Source organism: Battus philenor, unplaced genomic scaffold, assembly GCF_028537555.1.
Source record: "Battus philenor isolate CCGP_79_NKW_IND1 unplaced genomic scaffold, ilBatPhil1.0.hap1 SCAF_20, whole genome shotgun sequence".
Lineage (NCBI taxonomy): Eukaryota > Metazoa > Arthropoda > Insecta > Lepidoptera > Papilionidae > Battus > Battus philenor.
In genome coordinates this window covers 5132696-5144827 of record NW_027181683.1, presented here as the reverse complement: position 1 = coordinate 5144827, position 12132 = coordinate 5132696, and positions in this window count along the sequence as shown.

Here is a 12132-nt window from a genome sequence, read left to right as displayed (position 1 = left end):
TTTTCTGAGTGCTTCGTTACTGTGAGGCCCGTCAGCAGCCGTTTAGTACATCCTCTCAATGGATTGGCGTTCACTTTCCCTCTACTTTTCTATGGTAAACTGCTTATCGAGACTCTGTGGTTGTCTCTGAGATATGTGGTTGTAGTGACCCAAAATCCACTTGTAGCTGATGGTTAAGAGCCTGGACTTTACTGGAAGTTGATCAAGAAGAGATCTTTTGGTTCTCCTGATAGTCCACGGTATGCATAGCATTATACGCCAGGAAAATATTTCAAAATGTCGATTTTCCTTCGGTCTGCTGTGTCGACTCTCCAGGATTTAGATATGTATAAGAAGATTAAGAGAATATCAGAGTTCATAGTAATCTTATTTTTATGGTTTTGGAGACAATTTTGTTCTGCCATATTCTGGCCAACTTACTTATTGCATTATCGCCCTTTGTGTTCATCTTTTATTCTCCTTGACGCACCCTTCCTGGTCGCTGATCATTGACTCCAGATACACAGGAAAGCCCTTACTTAGCTTACTTACACTATCGGTCTATTAGAAATTGATATATCGATACAAATTACTTTGGTCTTCGACCTATTCATTGATATTTCGGCCATATCTCTCGCGTTTCAGCCATTGGAATAATTCCGCAAGTTGTCTATTTCTTGCCGCCAACATCTTCATTTCGTTAATGATAATTAAAGTACCTTCTGAATTAATAAATTATACTTAATTCACTTTTTATTTTAAAGTATCACACAATTAAAGATTTATCTAATCAAAATAAAACAGCAGTTTAAAATTAAAGTCATGGCCGTTTATCAACATTGCACTAAACTAAAGTGCTAAAGTTTTTACTCAATTGTTATTAATTGTTTTACTATATTTACATGAAAGATCGCGTTGTACGTATACAATATATTTATAAATATGTGTGTGTGTGTGTGTTTTTTTTTTGTTTTATAGAGGTTTAAAAATACTTTTACGTATCATAGGGCCTGATGTTGGTGCCCCGTATGTCGGACTCGATCTAGACATCAATACCGACTAAAAACAATCCTCTCTCTTCGGTATCCCTGGTCCCCACGGCATGGCCGTTAGGCATTACTTCGCGGGGGGGATTTAGCTGCAGCTTTCTCTGATAAAGTGGCTGTTCAGGCCAACTTCCTCCGCTCCTGCTCTAATTTTCGCAACTCCTTTAGCACCGTCGTACAGTACGCGCTCGTAAGTTCCCAGGCCGAAGGCGAGGATAGCATTGTAGCTATCAGAGTTTCAGGATAGATTTTGCATCCTACACCTTCTTCCCAAGACCTCCTGGCTTCGTTAAATCGGGGGCAGACGAAAAAGACATGCTCTGCATCTTCAATCATGTGTGTGTGTGTGTGTGTGTGTGTCTTGCAGAAACAATTTTCTTGTTTTACTTCTTGTTATTATTCCAATTAATTTTTGCAAAAGATAAAAAAATAGTAAGGTAATTTTTTTTACAAAAAGCAGTGTCATAATATATACCATATCTACTGCTGTCGCCTAGTAACAACGCCCATTAAAATAGTTTGTGGAGAGAAGAGAAATATTAATTCTGCCATAATTTATTTAGTTTAATTTTATAAAATTTTTCATTAATTTTATAACGTTTAAACAAATGCTTATATTAATAATATTATTTTCATATCTGCCGTAGAATGTCCAGCACATGAGCCTCTCTTGTCGTCGCCATTAGGATCATTTGGAAGCGGTCTGCATCCAACATCATTTGACAACCTTGTTTGTCCACATTGTGCGTTTGGCGATCTGTGATCCTTACGCTAAAGTTTAGACCGTTTCAACTTGCCAATCCGCCGATTACTTTCGTTTGTCTACGAATCTCTTCAATCTATAGACAGACCTCGTAAAAGAATCCTGAAAGAAATCCCTCTCTATAGCTTTTTGAGTGCCTGTGAGCTTGCCAAAAAAAAACCACAGATTTAGCGTCAATCGAATTTGATATTGTTTCGGCGAACACAAAGAAAACGTCATGAAGAAACCTACGTGTGTGTTGGGCTACATCTTTCCCGCGAAAATTTAAGGAATATTCCGATAATGCTAAAGGTGGTTCGAGCGATATCCCGAGCCGAGGTTTGATCTCAAAGTCTCTTACGTCCAGCTACCTGAGAGCTGAGTGGCCCCTCGATCCGGTGAAATAAATAGTTTTCAAGCTACAAACAGGTTGAAGCTAAATGCTTTTAGTGAAATAGCGTTTTTTAGTTTCACTTTGCGTTTGTTCATCTTTAAACTAATTAATCAAAAGAAATATAATTTATTTCATCCTTTTCTCAATAATATATTAATTAATAATCCATCTAATAACAAAAAAGAATAGTTTAACAAGATCCGTAAAGTAAATTTTAATTTCAAATACAAAAACTAAATATTAACTTCTCAACATGGCCGGATATGGATCTTCGTAAGAAAAGTTGCTCAATCTTGATACGCAATATACCTATCACTACAAAGGTGTGGTTTTTCCCGCAAAACTGATTCATTCATACTGCGATTCTGTTTAGTGTTTCGATAAACTGTTCCGTCACGAGGACTTTCTATTTGAGAGATTTTAATTTAACTTTTTTCCTCCTTTGTAAATATGATTTAGCTAATTTATGATTAATTCAATAGCACAACGTGGTTTGTGTAAACAATTACCTACTTTACTAATATTATAGCAAAGTAGGAAACACGCTAGCGCAGGGCAGTGAAAGTGGTTTTGCTTCATTACGCTGTGATAGTGATGCTGGTGCGAAAGAAAAGTGTCGATATCGATAAAAATAACTACAAGCAACTTTACCCAAAAACTGACTTTCAATTTAAAACACAAAATGTGTACAATTTTTTCGTTGTTATATTTGACATAAGATGTTTAATAAAGTCAAACTGATTATTAGGCAATTTACAAGAGGCAAGATAGAAAACCAATATGTTTGCAAATTTGATATAAATAGGTCACATTGTGTATAAATAACAAACATTTAGTTGTGTGAAGGATGATTGGAAAAAGATGTAAAAAGTTTAAATGGTTTAAAGGTTTTTCACCCCTTTATGAGCTTATTTAATGTCAATAATATATGGTATACCCAATCCATAAACAATGGATTTAAAAAAAAATAATGTAATAGTAATACAGTAAAGACTCAGTAATGTCAAATGTTTTTGACCTGTGGCACTTAAATAAAAAAAATGCGTAACACATTTCATTGTGATCATTTTATGTGAATGAATTCTCTCATTTGTCTAATTTGTTTCTGATTATTTATCAATAATAATACATAGATTCTCCTCACTAACATTCCCTTTTACATCTATTTCTAATCATCCTAGATTCTGTATGAAACTACAGTAAGCATGCCAGTGATAGCTTTTTGTGATTGTGGCCGGTGGACCGGGTGCGATGAACGTAAGTCACACAGTTTTAAGATAAAATGCTATTATCCTTTTTATATATGCCTGTCTTTTTTCATATTTTAATTGAAAGAAAAACAAGAAAAAATAAAGGTTGATAAAAATTGCAGATGCATTATTATTTACCGTCATGTTCTAGATCCTAAAATTAATATCTAATTATCGCAATCAGTTTACGCATTATAAAAGGTTGGTGAGAAAACACAAAAAGTTGTGTAATCATTAATGTGAACTTCGCAGTTTCTCTGTTTGTGATGATGTTATAAAAAAGTGTTCATCGTTTCAACCCTTATACGCCTATTACAAGACATCGGTCTCTCCCAAAAATATCTGTAGGGGAATATATCATAAACGCCACGCTTGGCAGGCGAGCTGGCGATCACAGTTTGATACGCAGAGGTCGCTACTACCCATCCTCTGACAGCTTGTTTATGGGCAGTGGTAGTGACATTACTTAATTAATTCACAAATTGTGAATTATGACAGGTATTAGTATTAGTATTCCAGGAATCGAACTCGCGATCTGTGATTGCAAGTCTCAGTCCGCCACCGCTGGGCTATCACTGCTCGGTCGGTCACGACAAACTAAAAATTCAATCAGCAATCATTTAACCTACAGTTATAGTTATGAAATCTTTTATATAAATGTATTGTTTATGAATAATTATTCTTTATCGATAAATATAATGGGTATCACTTTAAAAATACCGGTCTTCAGTTATGAACGAATATGTAGGTAAGATTACGTCATTTAAAATCCGTGCCATCGCGACCGTTTGACCATTCAAGCTTTCGGCTGCAAAATCATAAGCATTAATTAGGTATTTATTATAAATTATAGATCCTATTCGGCAATTCATTAAAGTAGTTTTATTCGAAAACATGTCACAGTTGCATAATAATAAAGACATTATTCTGTTGAATATTTCATTTATTAAATAAATGTCGTAAAAGAATGTATAGAAACTAAAAACATCGTGTACCATAAGGAATAACAATGAAAGTATTATATGAAATCATTGCTAAAGTCTCGTAATGAATTAAATTGAAATCTTATTTTTATAATTAATCGGTATAAGGACATTAAATCAATTAAAAAAGTGAGGACTCTGAAAAATGTTCTTTTTATTTAGCTATTGTACTACAACAAGTTTCCATAGTAATATATGTACATATAGGTCTCAATTTGTTAGCCTTTAAAACGCTTTGTAGAAATAACATTGCAGTTGCAACACTTAAAACTAAGAAGAATGTTATTGCCCAATGCCATGGTTCAAGCAAAGAAGATAATTATCTTGTTGATAGGCGACGGACTTCAAGTATAGCCTGAATTGCAACAGGACACGGCGTTAACAGACGTCGCCTCAACGACCCACTTATTCGCCGCGCGACTGTCAAAATTTGACTTGATAACATTACCGCAGGCTTATAAATAGCCATGTAACTTTGTCAATATATCCCTGATTAAACTAGATAGAATCGTTACTGGAGTTTCTTCTGCCACTTCTCCCAGCGTTAACGCTTTCCGAAGCGGTAGTGATGATATCAGCCAGGCAATAGCAACCGACCAAATCGAGGTTCGGCCCTATATAGCGCCTTTGTGTCGGAATGCTAAACGATTATTATCAACGACGGACAGTCTAAGCCAAGATCCCCTCCTTGGGGACCTTGAACCTAGTTATTCCTTTGTGCGTCAGCCAAAGCGATTCAAGAGCATGGCGGCGTCCAAATTCGGTGAAATAGTAGTTTGTAGCGGCCCGAGTCGTGGCTCCACCAGAAGCCCTCATGCTTCGCTACCTTTAAAGATGTCTTAGGCTAGGCGCCATCTACGCGCTTCGAACCCGTGGAATCTGCAAATTCCATTGGGGCAGCAATGAAAATATAATAAAAAAAGTTACTACAAGCATTTCGTAATGAAGTTCATTATAGAATGACCATACGGTTTATATCACATTCTTTTATTTATTTAAGATATAAAACTCACAATTTATTAACTATTATTTATATTTCTCTTAATCGTAAGTTCAAAGTGGCAATTTAATATATATATCATAAATGTATAAACATATATTTATATAATTCACAACAGTAATCGTTTTAGAAATATTTGCTAATATAATTGTATAGGAGCCTAATTTTTTATAATGTTTTATTTACGTTAATTCGTGATAGTTGATAAAGACAAAGACAAAGTTGTAAATGAATCCTTCTGTTAATTTAACATTAACTCTATTACTGAAGCGAAAATCGAAAGCCAATTCAAAAATACTATTACAGCCAGATTGTTTTGTATAAATCTTGCGCGTTCAAATTCGAATTCCAAGGTGGATTTGAATTCGGACACAGTCAGTAATGTTACTGTCGTCATTGTGTTCGGGATGATTTCGAGGAGCAAATACGTTCACGGTGATAGTTGATCACCTCCAGGTAACGTTTATAGGTGATTCTTGAGATGCCCTGAAAACAAAAATCAATACCCTATGTGACAAGGTGAATAAACCGTCAGAATGAAATCAAATGAAAAAATTTTAGAGAAAAAGTAGTTAAAAGGATACCAGTCTGTATTGTCCTAATTATTTCAAAAGTCTGACGCTACTAGCTGATTAAATACATTTAAAAAATATGACCTTTTTAAATGTCTAACATAAGGAAAAGGGCTTGAACCCAGCCCATGATATTTCTTGAGAAAATTACCACGGCCATCACTCTATTTGCAACGTCAAGGTCACGAAACGTACTAGCTAATAGTTAATAGCTTGTAATTCTTGTTTTTATTAGTTTTAGCCAAGTTATCCTTTTACCTAGAATTTAATTTACTTGCTAGGCGAAAAAAAGACACCGAGGCTATACTGCCATAGATGACCCTACAGCGGCATTTATTTGACGCCATTATCGCGGAAAAGAAAATCCCTTTGAATTTGATACAGGTAGAACTGTAAAGGAATCAGAGTAGCGCTTGTTACTACATTGCAGACTCCTCCTGATGACCCGGTAGCCCTATATAAGAGAGTGTTTTGCAAAAAAAGTAATATTAATTATAACCATATAAAAATAAAAGTTATTCTGTAAATAGTTAGTTCAGATTTGGTTCTGTTTGTTTTCCACAATATTATACTGCTTGGTTAGACATAAAAACGATTTCATTATTTTTATTTTTTTATCTAATTGCTCTTGTAAGACTTGTTAAGGATTAGGGAATTGTTCTAAAATTTACACAGCTATGTCCCCACGAGTTCGTATAAAACGAAACATACATTTTTAAACGACCTAACTGAAAAATTGTGTCGAAAGCGCCATCTATGAAAATAAGTCTAATTTACGGCATGATTGTTGTTGATATGTTTTCCATTCTGGAAGCTGCCATCTGTTAGCAAGTACTTGAAACTAGTAAAAAAATTGATTGCCAAAACTGACACTATTAACCAACGTCGAAGACCAAGCTTGCGAAATTTTAATTATTATTGTTTTCGTAACTGGGCACGTGTATACGTGAGAGTAAAAGCGTGTCGGATGACGATTACTTGAACAGAACACCGTTCCTGTAAGGTGACGTGACATCGGCTTACATTAAAGCAATCAATGTGATTAATTTTCTTGAGTGTATCATATAAAATAAATTCGTATGCAGTAAAACTTTAAATGAAAAGAGAAATAGTTTCTTATTTCATTAGATAGCAGGAATTAAAACTATACGGCATAATTCATCTAGTTTTATTTAAAAATTAGGACTAGAAATGTACGTTTAATTTATAATTATTATTATACATAATTTTTGTTAGTTATTTAATTTGTCTTTAACTTGATTTTGATAGTGCTTCCATGATATAGATTTGTGTTCGATACACTTTAATGTATAATTTTATATACTCAAAATAATTAAAAGTTTACTCCTCAGAAACCCGTCTGAATGCAACAAAAACTTCAAAAGAATAGAATAGAAGAACAGAGGCTAAATCTTGATTAAAATAATGCTCTCTTCACATTTAAAACTATCACCATTTCAGACATTTTATAATGCTTCCCTAGGTCTTGTTTTTTACGAGCACGTACATTTTTATTAATCAGTGTATGCAATCTGCATCGATAGATAATTTAACTAAGATCGTGTCATTGTTTTGTTTGTGTTTTTTTTTTCGCCTACTATGTGAGACGTAGTTTAGTAATTTTATAAAAATGATAAATAGATTGAAAAATATTTCATTTACTAGCTGTCCCTCGCCGGGTGCCCGCTTTTAATGGTTGTGATTTCATAAAATCCATTCATATGCAAATGGTCAATTTTCATATGGAAATAAAATATTCTGTACAAGTTTTATAACCTTATAGCCTTTTACATAACAGTTAAGCTTAAAAATCCATTTTTAAACTAAAGCTATCCGTTCCTTGGTAAGAATATTCCTACAAAATTTGAATTCTATGATTCCATAGATTTGATTTCAAACGATAAGAAGTCTCATTACTATAAATCTATTATGTAAAGGCTCTCATATGTAAAGGCCTACATTCATAACCAACGTACATTACTGGCTTAGAGATTAGAGACCACAAACATGTGGACTGTGGTTCATATTCCTAACAGCCAAAAAAATAATAGCGTAGTGGATAATGAAGGTGTTTAATAATATTACCACTCTTATTGTATTGGCTTTGAAAAGTCACTAAGGAATGATTATTATGATACGTACATAAAAACTAAATACACCGATTTCTAGCAACAATATAACAAATAAAGATTTGAAAGTATTGCAAGCACACAGTGCAATCAATTTGTATTGCTTAAATATTAATCATACAATTTCATATATTATATTACTATATAATCCAATTTAAATAACCAAAAACACATTCAACAAGACAAGAGAAAAGGATTGAAAATAAAAATAAAAACTGTCATACACGAATTTTGTTATTTGTTATTTCACACATAAACTGTTGTAGTTTATATGTATTGCAGCGAATACGACATAAAATATATAAACAATATACAAATGCATCTAATGTCATATGAAAATTAAAATTCTGTAACACAGTGTTTCCGAAACTTTTTGGTGTCATGCTCCACCTTAAAATCCTTATGCTCCCTATGTAACAAATTTTGTTATTATATTAAAGCAAAAGCGTTAAACTCGTGTCGTGTCTATTTTCGAATTGCCCTCTTTAACAATCAAATTGGCCTTCTGTAGGGCGTGGTCCGCACGTTGGAATACACTGTTCTGATATATATTAGCTGTATTAAGCTTTTTTTTTGCAATAATTATTGTAAACCTTTATAAATTTAATATTTATTTATTAACTTTTAGCATTTACTATATATAGAAAATGTAAACATATATCCTCAAGTATAAATATTTTTTTATTAAGCATAAAGTTGTACATACTTACAAAATTAGTTTTTATAAATGGATGTCATAGTTATTAATAATGTATGACGCAAATAAAATTAACTTTAGTACTTTTACGCAAGCTACTCGCTAATTCCTGTCAAAGTCGCAAAAAATTATTTAAACTTGCGACACCGAATCAACAGGCGAACTAATCATAGAAGTTGTCCTAATCGAACATTCAAGCCATTTCGACAACGGCCTATTATGTTGTGCAATGTGTTAAACAGTTTCATTAGTGTGTTAATTTGCTGTATGTTTGAAGATTTTATGTAGATTTAGTTTTCATGTACTACTTTTAAGAAACAAAATGCAATGACAACTATTTATACGATCGATAAATTTGACAAAATACTTTTAATAATTATTATTAAAAAAAATTTAGAACGAAGAATAAATGTAAACATACGCTTAATAAAGCAAACATTCAATTAAAACTTAAGTTCTTTTAAGATTATCAAAAACAGCTTATGTTATAGCGAAAATGGTCTTAAGATATGAGTAAAGTTTATTAGTACACTTAGCACTTTATGCAAAATTTTGCCGTTTTGTTTTTACACGTTAAAATAAATATTGGCAGGGAAAATGTTCCTAACTGCGGCCATTTTCTCTCAACTTCTCGATTTTTAATTCTCATTAATTTTTCGTTGTAGAGATCCGCGCGAAGGTAAAAGCTAAGCTAAGGTAAACAATGCCCTTCTAATCCTACTATACATACAGAACCACCTAATTGCGATTGAGTAAATTTAATTAAATTACCATGTCAATAAAGAATCACAAATGAATACGCGATTTCAGATTTCTTTCAGTGGTGAGCTCGTGTAGTACCCAAATATTAATACTTTTTGAACACCCAACTTTATTCTAAAGCGTCAAAACAGTTCTTTTTTGCAAATTTTTAATTCTTCAGTTATATCATTGTTACACCGAACTTAATTTACTTTTCAAAAATGGCTTCCTTTTGACTATAATTGGGCTACTAGAGCGTGACGCATTTTGTCATAAAAATTCTCATCTCGCAAATGCACTAGGACATTAAACGTTACAATTCCTGCTCTGTAGCGCTTGATTTTTTTTTCCATTTGCTGCCCAAGCGTTAATGTAAAATTGTGCAAAATTTTCAGTGGCGTAGCTAGGGGGTGGCGAGCGGGGCGGCCGCACCAGGCATCACAAGCAGGGGGGGCACCAAAGTTGAAAATAATTTTTTTTTATTTTTTTTTGAATGATGAATAATGAAATGTTAAAAGAAAAATGAAAACCATAAATTAAAATAAATAACATAAAAGAAAAAGAATATCGAATCTTACTATTTTTGTGCTAAAAAAGTTGTTAAATAATATGAACATTAAAAAAAAGGAAACGGTTACAAATTATAATATACACAGTGTTTAAGCATTTCATTCGCAAAACACATAAAGTGTTTTTAAAAGGGCCCTAAATCACAAAAAGACATATCTGTGTTTCAAACTAGTCGACACTATTGATTTTGAAAATGTGATTAATGACTTTGCAGGCCAAAAAGCGAGGAATGTTCGTTTTTAAATTTTCCCAATAAATTTTATTAAGATCTTATGCTATTTTATAAATATATATTATTATTTTGAACCAAAAAAATTATATATTACCTACATTCTGTTCTGAATTTTAAAATTATTTAGACTCTTTGGTGGTGGGGGGGGGGGGGGGCACCAAGCCCCAATCTGCCCCGGGCCCGAAATACCTCAGCTACGCCACTGAAAATTTTAAAATATTTTTTTTATATGTATAAATTTTACCTGTATTTACTTATAAAAAATATTATAAATAATAATAAAACGCTGTCATGATTTGTAGCTGGTAGAAAAATGATTCGTATCAAATAGCGACAATCCCTACTCGCAATTGTCTGCGCTTAGCAAATGGAAAAAAATATAAACGAAACACCTTAACGATACAAATAAGAATTAACTAACTGTCACAATTTCTTCTACTGCTTACACTATTTGATTTTTAGCAGAAAAAAATGGAAATGCATCGAATTTCTGATTAGATTCACTGTTTGACAGAAAGAAGAGAAAATTAAAAAATAGCTCAAAATGCTTTCGATACATATCACTTATTTTTATAATCGTTTAATCAAAACGAGAAAAGTCAGTATCTGACACTCTTATCTAGGTTGTTTTTGCAACATTATTACAATCCGAGATCTTTTTTGTGTTAAATAACGTTGATCAATGAAGGCATTACTATAAATATTCAATGATTTTAAGATTTTTAAAAGTAACGTTTATTGCTACTATTAAAATTTATGACTACAAGTGCTGTAACTAAAAAAAATCATTACACGTGGGTAACATTCCTTTATAAAACATGGTTATTACAGATAATGCCGCTTACGACATTCGGCTCGAGTGAAATATTACATCTTCATTGGTTACTATTTTTAGTTTCTTCGGTCGTTATTATGTATAATCATTAGACCTTTATATTATCCTTAAAGGAAATGTTGATAGAAAACATAAACATATCAGATAAAGATAAAATAAAATACCTTTATTCAACATAGGAACTTTTAACAGAATTGTTATTGATCGTCAGCTTATTATCTATATATTTTTAGTCTATTTTATTGTTGTCTCTACTTTGCTTTGCAAGTTGTTAAAGTTGTGGAAAAGAAGCAGAAAGAAATTTCTTAAAACATTTAATTTTATATTCAGTTAACACAGGTAACTTAAACATGTAAACTTAATCAGATACAGCCTAAATGAAATTAAAAAAAATCAGGCGACATCACTGCCATCAAGGATTCTTGTCATTTAAATATTCGTTTATTGAATAATAAGCTTTTTCCGTCAATTTATTTTATATGCGTTTTGAATTTTGCTAGCGGTAATCCGTTAATGTTTTGCGGCATTGCATTAAAAATTTGATTCCGTTTATTACAAATGATTTAGAGACTTTTTACAGTCGAAACTTTGGTACAGCCAGTTTCTCATGGTGTCTTGTAAATACACTACGGATGTTCCCTATTTTTCCGAATTTATTACCATCATTGTAAATGTACAAAATATTATACTTATACATATTTTTAGAGTGGTTCTGTTTGTAAAGCATAAGATAAAAATAAATAAAAATTCTACAGCCTAATGATATACGTCGCATCCACTCGACGACCAAAATGAGCACTGCTTTCAAATGTAACATCAAATTGATATTATAGCCTAGAAGATTTTATATAAATTAAACATCCATTAGTAAAAATATGTTGAAGAATATCCAAGACTGATTAAAATTGACGATTTGAATACCCTAATCTTACACCAAAGGTCTCACAAATTATTAGAAACTT